General features: G+C 40.5%; 1 long non-coding RNA gene across 2 annotated transcripts; it reads left to right on the forward strand.

Moving 5' to 3' along the window:
- Positions 1–7299: 7299 nt before the first annotated feature.
- LOC144576787 (uncharacterized) lies at positions 7300–9019 on the forward strand. 2 transcript variants are annotated; one of them, XR_013519304.1, is made up of 4 exons: positions 7300–7430; positions 7521–7698; positions 7999–8102; positions 8218–9019. It is a non-coding gene; the product is annotated as an uncharacterized LOC144576787 (long non-coding RNA). The 2 variants fall into 2 exon arrangements; XR_013519303.1 differs by having other exon boundaries at positions 7999–9019.
- Positions 9020–9295: the final 276 nt, after the last annotated feature.

Here is a 9295-nt window from a genome sequence, read left to right on the forward strand (position 1 = left end):
GCCAGTTTCTCTTGCATGCAATCAAGAGCCCTGACTAATATGGTTCCATAATCTCTCTGAATGTGGGTATCTGCAAGAGAGGAGGGCATGCCATTCTCTGCACAGCAAGACCCTGGGGCCAGACCCCTCCCTCCAGGTTCCATGTCAGTGTCACTTCCTCATGGAAGTCCTCCCCAACCTCAACCAGGTTCAAACCCCTCTTTCTTCCCCTAGTAACAGTTTTTAAGATTTGAATTGAACCACTTGTTAACGTCTTTGTTTTGTGTTGGGTCCCCACTGGAGTGACACATCTGAGAAGGCAGAAATTAGAGTCATTGGCTCATTCTTCCATCCCAGGATCGAGTGTGGTGTTTCACAATGACTGTTAGTGGAATGAATGAATGAACAAATGATAATATCATGCTGCAGATTTCTTTCTTAAAAAGAGTGTAATTACATACTAACCACATGCAGCTATTGCCCAGGTCTCACACCCAAGCCTTTCTATCGTATTTGGGTCTCCCCTGTTACCACCCACCATGTTACCTGAAAGGTAGACTTTGTCGTTTTCCCCCAAGATCTATTGCCTTGAATTTTATTATGTTCAGCCTCCCTTCTCTGAGCCATCTAGTTCTCCCACCAGCCGCTCCCTAATTACCCTTGCTAAGCGGCAGGCCATTCTGCTGACGTTTTATACAAGTGAGTGTTGTGTTCTCCCCGGTCCTTGTTCTCAGGTGGCTCGCTGCTGCTGCACTTTCTGAAGTCAAAGGCCTGCAAGTGTTCTAGGGCACCAGAGCAATTTGCAGAGTCATGGAAAGACTAACCAGGAGCCAGAATAAGGGGAAGATTGCCACAGGCCCTGGCTTCCTTGAGGCACAGAAATGTCCCCAGCATAGGAGAGAAAGAACCACCTCTTCCAAGGCCTCTCTCAGCAGGGCATGAATCCACACCTGGAAGGAGGACTTTGATCCGCCACTCGGGAAGGAGGGAAGGCCAAGGGAACTGCTACAGGAATGACTGAGATACTGGCTGAGGACTGCCCAGCAGAGCAGGTATTTGCTGCAGGCCACCACAGGCCTGTGTTGCTGTGAGGGGTTTGCATACTAGGATCAGAGCCGATCGCCCAGGACTGCTGAGGACAGTTCAGCTAGCCCCGGCCAAGTTGTCCTCTCCCCTTGCTCCATAGAGGGTCAGACCACCCTCTAAATAAACATAAAGACAGTCTATTAAAAGAGATGCCAAATGCCAGGCAGCTGTGGATGTCCTGTTTTCTGGCCCAGCCCTGACTTCACCTGGAGGCCTGCTTGCCATCATGTCCTGAAGGGAGTGGATACAGCCCAGGAGGCATGGGCACCTCCAAGGAGGAGAGTCGGTGGCATTGCTCACTGCCTGTGGCTGCTGCCTGCAGGACTCAGCACATCTGCTGCCCCAGGGGGCCTGGCCCTTTAGCACCTACTGAGGGACCTGTTGGTTGTTTCCAGCTTGGGGCCATCACAAGTAAAGCTGGCTTGAACGTGCTGCACAGATTTTTGTGTGAGCGTTATTTTTTAATTTATCTGGAATAAATGTCCAAAATGATAGCTGGGTAAAGTCTACGCAGTTTTTTTTTTGTTTTTAAGAAACCGCCAAACTATTTTCCAGAAAGGCTGTGCCATTTTCCATTACGACCAGCAATTATAAGAGACCCGGTTTCTTCACTTTTCTGTCTGCATTTGGTATTGTAATTATGTTTTTATATTTTGGCTGTTCCAATAGCAAAATGTAAATAAGAAATTAAACAGATGAAACATGATCTCATTATGACTGTAAATTGCATTTCCTATCAGCTAACACTGCTGAACATCTTTTCATGTGCTTATTGGCTTTATACATCCTCTTTGGTAAAATGTCTTTTCATATTTTTTGTGTATATCATTGTTGAATTGTGCTTTTTAAATACTGGGTTTGAAAATTCTTCAGGTATTCTAGAGATGGGACTGTAGCTTGTCTTTTCATCCTCCTTAACAAGACCTGACACAGAACAAACGTTTCTGATTTTTATGTAATACAATGATCAATATTTTTATTTTATGAAAACACTTTAGGTGCCATGTCACAGCTCTTCACTAAGCCCAAGGTCCCAAGGATTTTCTCTTCTGTTTTCTTCTTCTACGGGTTTTATAGTTTTACATTTTACTTTTAGTTCTATGGTCCATTTTGAGCTAATTTTGATTCAAGATTATTTTTCCCCTGTAGATGCCCAATTTCTCCCCCACCTATCCTTGCTTTATTGAATGACGTAATAGTAACAGCATGAGTGGATTTCAAAAACATTATGTAAAGTTAAAAAGAAGTAGACGTATAGAATGTTCTATATGTCTATACATATATATTCTGCTGTTTGTGGATTTCACGTATACGTGTAGACGTATAGAACCACTGTGTGGTTCCATGCTGTGAAATCCACAAACAGCAGAATTATGGCAATAGAAAACAGACCATTGGCTACCAGAGCCAGGAGAGGGAGAGCGGAACAACTGCAAAGGGGTATGAGGAAATTTTAGGGGGTGATTAAATGTTCAATATTTGTATTATGGTGATGGTTATACAACTATATGCATAATATAAAACTCATCAAATTAAACACTTAAAATGGACTATTATTATTGTATATAAATTATACTTAAATAAAGCTGACCCCACCTCCCCTCAAAAAATCAACTGGCTCTACTTGTGTGGAGAAATTTGGGGGTTCTCTATTTTGTTTCATTGATGCGTTTATCCCTCCACTAAAGCCACATTCTCTTGATCTCCATAGTATACTCAGTCCTAAAATCAGGTAGGCAGCATCCTCCTGTTTTATTCTTCTTTTTGCTGACTGGTTACCTATTAGATCCTTTACCTTCCTATATAAATTTTAGAATAATCTTTTCTATATTTACAAAAAAACTCTTTGGAACTTCAGTATGTGTACTCGTAAACTTATATCATTTTGCATGGAATTGTCATCTTAACAGTGTTGAATTTTTGAATCTATGAAAATGATGCATCTCTGTTTACACCTTCTTCGATTTCTTTCTTCAGTTTTAGAGTTTTCAGCATACAAACCCCATGCATTTTTTATTATATCCAAGTATTTCATTTTTCTTGAGCAGTTGTAAATAGTATTACTTTTTTATTTTAATTTCTACATATACGTTTCAACCATACAGAAATATATTCTTTTTTTTTATTTGAGACCTGAGTGTCACTCTGTCACCCAGGCTGGAGTGCAATGGTGTGGTCCTGGCTCACTGCAACCTCTGCCTTCTGGGTTCAAGCAATTCTCCCGCCTCAGCCCCCTGAGTAGCTGGAACTATAGGCATGTGCCACCACATCCAGCTAATTTTTATATGTTTAGTAGACACGAGTTTCAGTATGTTGGCCAGGCTTGTCTCAAACTTCTGACCTCATGATATGCACGCCTCAGCCTCCCAAAGTGCTGAGATTCCAGGCATGAGCCACCAGGCCTGACCAGAAATACGTTCATTTTTGTATGTTGGATTCACATCCTGGAACCTTGCCATATGCATTTATTTCTTCTAGGGAATTTTCTACATAGACTATCGTGTTATCTGAGTATAGAAAGAATTTAATTTCTTTCTTTCTGATCTGCATGCCTTTTATTTACTTTCTTGCCATATTGCACTGACAAAAACATTCAATAGTAAGTTGAAGAAGAGTGATGAGAGAAAATATCCTTGCCTTGGTCCTGATCTTAGGAGGAAAGCATTCAATCTTTCACTATTAAACATAATGTCAGCTATAGGTTGTTTGTAGATGGTCTTTATCAAATTTAAGAGATCTCTATTCTTAGTTTGTGTGTGTGTGTGTGTCTCTCTCTCTCTCTCTCTCTCTCTCTCTGTGTGTGTGTGTGTGTGTGTGTGTGTGTGTGTGTGTTCTGAGATAGAGTCTCACTCTGTCACCCAGGCCGGAGTGCAGTGGCACAATCTCGGCTCACTGCAACCTCCGCCTCCTGGGTTCAAGCAATTCTCTTGCCTAAGCCTCCCAAGTAGCCGGAATTACAAGCACGTACCACCAACCCCAGCCAATTTTTGTATTTTTAGTAGCGCTAGGGTTTCACCATCTTGGCCAGGCTGATCTCCAACTCCTGACCTCAGATGATCCACCATCCTGGGCCTCCCAAAGTGCTGGGATTACAGACGTGAGCCACCACACCCGGCCTCTAATTCCTAGTTTTAGGAGAGTTTTTATGATTAATGTGACTTGAATTTTGCCAACTATCCTTTGTGCCTTAATTGATAATTATGCCTAATTGACCTGTGATATTTTGTAGTCTGCTAACATGATGAATTACATTCTAACTATTGAACCAGCTTCTTAGAATAGACCATATTTAATTATGATCTACAATTTTTGTATATATTGCCAAATTGTATTTGTTAATATCTTATTAAAATGTTTGCTTTTATGTGCAAGGGATATTGGCTTTAGTTTTCTTTTTTTATTGTCTTCGTCTAGTTTTAGCATCGGAATAAACTAGCCTCAGAAAGTGCTTTGGGAAGTGTTTCCTCCTCTTTTCATTTCTGAAAAAGATTATATAGAATGCATATTAATTCTTCTTGAAATATTTGGTAGAATTATTCAGTGAAATCATCCAGACCTGGAGATTTTCTGGGAGTTTTTTTTAATGTACTCCTTTGGCTGGATGTGATGGCTCATGCCTGTAATCCCAGCACTTTGAGAGGCTGAGGCAGACGGATCACTGGAGGTCAGGAGGTCAAGACCAGTCTGCCAACTTGGCGAAACCTCATTTCTACTGAAAATACAAAAACTAGTTGGGTATGGTGGTGCATGCCTGTAGACACAGATATTGGAGAGGCTGCAGCAGGGGAATAGCTTGAACCCAGGAGGCAGAGGTTGCACCACTGCACTCCAGCCTGGGTGACAGAGTGAGACTCTGTCTCAAAAAAAAAATAAACAATAAATAAATATACATAAAATAAAATGTACTTATTTAGCAGTTATAGAGCTGGGCAAATTATTCACTTTATATTGGATGAGCTGACAGAGTTTGGGCTTTGAGGATTTTGTCCAAGTCATCTAAGTTGACAAACTTATTTCTGTAGAGTTGTTTGTAGTATTTCCTTATCATCTTGATATATCTATGCTCATTAGAGATATCCCATATCATTCATGATGTGGATAATTTGTGTATTCCTTTTTCTATGTTAATCTTGCTAGATGTTTGTCAATTTTATGAAATTTCCAAAGAACTGGCTTTTTGTCCCTTTCATTTTCTCTATTTCTTTAATTTTCAAATTTTTTTTTTTCTCTTATCCTTGTTATTCCCATTTTTATGCTTGATTTGGGTTTAGTTTGCTCTTGCTTTTCTGGTTTCTTAAGGTGAAAATGTAGAATATTAATATATTTTCTTTTCTAATGTAAATATTTAAAGCTATATGTTTCCCTCAGCACTGTTTTAGCTTTGTCCCATGAACTTGTATATGTTGCATTTTTTTTATTCCTAGGATACGGTCTATCTTGTAAATGTTCCATGAAAACTTGAAGAGAATATGTATTCTGCTATTATTGAATGAAACGTTCTATAAATATCAATTAGATCCTGTTGATTGCTAAAATCTTCTTACTGATTTTCTGTCCAAATATTCTATCAGTTGAGATGTAGATGTTGAAGTTTTCAATTATAATTGAGAATTTGCCTATTTCTCTACTCAGTTCTAGCATTATTTCTTCACTATTTTAGCTTTGTTGTTTAATGCACACACATTTAGAACTGCTATGACTTCTTGATGGATTGGTCCTTTATCATAATGCAACGTTCCTGTCTGTCTTAAATATTTTCTTTACATACTTTGAGAGTTACATTAGATAGTGTCATCAACCATCAAACATCATTTAGAAACTGAAAAATGAAAGTCCATTGCATTTACCTATATTTTTACTCTTTCTGTTGTTCTTTCTTCTTTCCTGATGTTCTAGATTCCTTCTTGTATCATTTCACTTCTGTTTCAGTGGTTCCCTTTAGTCATTCTTTGAGGGTAGATTTGCTGCTGACAAATTCTCTTAGTTTTCCTTCATCTGACATCTTGATTTTCCATCACTTCTGAAGTGATTTTCACTGGATATAGAATTTTTTGTTGAAAGTCCTTAGAAGATGTTGTGCTGATTCCTTCTAGGCTCTGTAGTTTCTGATGAGAAATCCACTGTCATTTTAATTGTTTTCCTCCTATAAATAAGATATCATTTCTCCCTTGCTGATTTAAAGATTCTTTTCTCTGTCTCTAGTTTTCAGGGCTTTGATTAGAATGTGTCTTGGAATACATTTTGGGGGATAATCCCCTTTGAGAGGTTGGCTTAACATTTTGAATCTCTAGGTTTATGTCTTCTGCCAAAATTTGGGGACTTTTCAGCCATTATTTCTTGGAATGCCTTTCTGGGCCTGCTGTCTTTCTGCTTTCCCCTGGGACTCTGATAACACAAATGTGAGATCACTTGCTAAAGCCCAACATGTCCCTGATTGTCTATTCATTTTCCCTTTCAGTCTATTTTTCTGTATGTCATGCTGGGCAATTTCTATTGTTCTATCTTTAATTTCACTGATTCTTTCTTCCATAAATTACATTCTGCTGTTCAGCCCATCTACCAAGCTTTTTAAAAATTTCCAGTTATATTGTTTAGTTCTAAATTTCCATTTAGGTCTTTAAGTCTACCATTTTTTTCTGACTTTCTATTTCTTTCATTTGTTTCAATCACATGTGTAATCACTTGTCAAAGCATTTTACAATGGCTGCTTTAAAAACGTTGTCTAATAATTCCAACATCTTTGTCGTCTCAGTGTTGGCATCTGCTGACTTTTTTCTTCTCAAATTGAGATGTTTCCGATTCTTAGTGTAAAGAAGGTTTTCTACTGTATCCTGAACATTTGGATATTTTCTATGAGACTCTACATTCTGTTTGTTGTTGTTGTTGTTGAGACTGAGTTTCACTCTTGTTGCCCAGGCTGGAGTGCAATGGCTCAATCTCGGCTCACCACAATTTCCACCTCCCAGGTTCAAGCAATTCTCCTGCCTCAGCCTCCCAAGTAGCTGGGATTACAGGCATGCACCACCATACTCACCTAATTCTGTATTTTTAATAGAGATGGGGTTTTTCCATGTTGGTCAGGCTGGTCTGGAACTCCCGACCTCAGGTGATCCGCCCGTCTCAGCCTCCCAATGTGCTGGAATTACAGGCATAAGCCACTGCACCCAGCCCTGCATTCTGTGTTAACAGGCCTTTCCTGTCACCATGCCAACAGTGGAATGGAAATGCTACCTCACTACCACCCAGTGGAGGCTGAAGTACAGAGCCCCACTGCCTCCGCTGACACCACAGGGTTGGGTACAGGAGAAGCGGCATCTTGCGACTGTTGTTGAGCTCACCACATGATCCTTGCTGGGGGGTAAGAGGTACAGTTTTTCTGTGGTATTTTACTAGAGTAATGGTTTGTTGTCTAAAAGATTTCTTTCACGCTAATAAGCTCCTTTCTGATCTTTTAGCTAGAAAGAGAAGGCTTTCCTAGAGCTGCGTTCTCACTGTGCCCATTGGCATTCCTTGGTTTCCGGCTTCTCCGCCTCCCAGTCCGAAACATGAAAGCAAAGGAAACCCAGAGAACTCCCTACCACGTTGTTCTTCAAGATCCCCTGCCAGTTTGCCTTCTTCTCTCAAGCTCTCAGAGTCTGTTTATGTTTACTTTATATATGATGTTGCGTATTTTTAGCTGTTCTTAGCAAGGGGAATAGGGAGAAAAATGTCTCATTGTCCCATTACCAGAAATGTCACAGCCTTTATTTTGAAAGGAGCCTTCTGTGGATGACACATCCTACAGTCCGGCTGAGCTGTTTCTCTTCCTGACCTACCTGCTTCAGTTCCCCACTCCCCCAGCCCGACCCGCTGGCTGCCTCCCTGCAGCCACTCCCATGGACTGTGAGTTCCTTCAGGACAAGATCAATGTCTTTTTTATCTTCAATTCTACAGGGCCCAAGGACGATTAACAGAACTAGGTCACGGCATTTTTGTTCACCATCTTTCTTTATAAAAACCCTGCCCTGCTTCTCTTTACTGATTAGAGGGTGTCTGAGGTAGGAAATTGCCCTGGCTCCAACCTTTCTTTAGAGGCTGATTCTGAAGAAACTCAATCAGAGAACTCACCAGCCCACCCTAAGAGGTTCTTCCCTTTTTTTGCTTTTTAACCAGCATCCCCAGGTGACTTGAGAGGCCCAGATCTCAGAGGTCACCTGAGTGTGAAGGATAAGACTGCATGTCACAGGCGAAATGGGATTCACCACGTGATAGTGAGCCTCCCAGAGCCCCCTGCAGTGCCACAACATGGCACAGGTGCCCGGGAAACAGCTATTGAATGAATTAACAAGCCACCACATCCTGCCCCCACTGAGTCCAAAATCCTCCCACTGCCACAGCATGTTCTGCCCACCAAACAGAGGGAAGACAGGGTGAGTAATCTGGTCAAAATTATGTGGACCGGGACCTCATCAATGCTGCTTCCCAATCCCGTGTATCAACAGAACTCCCTCACCCCTTCAGAAGTGATTATTGTAAGGAAGAAACACAGACACTATGAGTGGACAGAAGTAACCGAGAAAATAAGAAACCACTTTGTTAACTTAAAGAGGCTGTATAAATCTGAGCCACATTACAACACTGTAAATATTGTCATTATTACTTTAATTGTAACTGTGAGCACCACTAGGAGTAGTATACTCACGCCTCTGTGATGTGTGTACCAACACTGTGACATCTCCCTGCCTTCTGTTTTGGCCCTCACCTACGAATTACATCCATCAACTGTTTCCATGTTTTATTCCCTGCGTTTCTCACTGAATTAATCATTAAACTCTAAAGTTTTCTTCCTAAAATTTCGCATGTTGCTTAATATCTACTCCAAGTCCTGACCATTCCAAATGGAGCTTCTCTAAAATGTACAGCTTTATTACTGCGAAACTTTTCATTTCATACAATTTTTTATTACACAGCTTTAAAGGGCACTCATATAAATTCATGCTTTAAACTGGTACATTTAGATTTAAACATTAGGATTAAGAAAAGTTATACACACACACATAATATCTATGTGTATTTCTTGAGATACATTAGCAATCTTGAATGCTTAACTTAGAGAAAATGTGGATGGATGGATGGATGGATGGATGGATGGATGGATGGATGGATTCATTAACAAACTAACTAAAAGGTTTTATTGAATAACCTTCCTTAGGCCATAAGGCAGGTGTCTCCCCGAGCTTGCCCACTGTAT

This window comes from Callithrix jacchus, chromosome 6 (assembly GCF_049354715.1).
Source record: "Callithrix jacchus isolate 240 chromosome 6, calJac240_pri, whole genome shotgun sequence".
Lineage (NCBI taxonomy): Eukaryota > Metazoa > Chordata > Mammalia > Primates > Cebidae > Callithrix > Callithrix jacchus.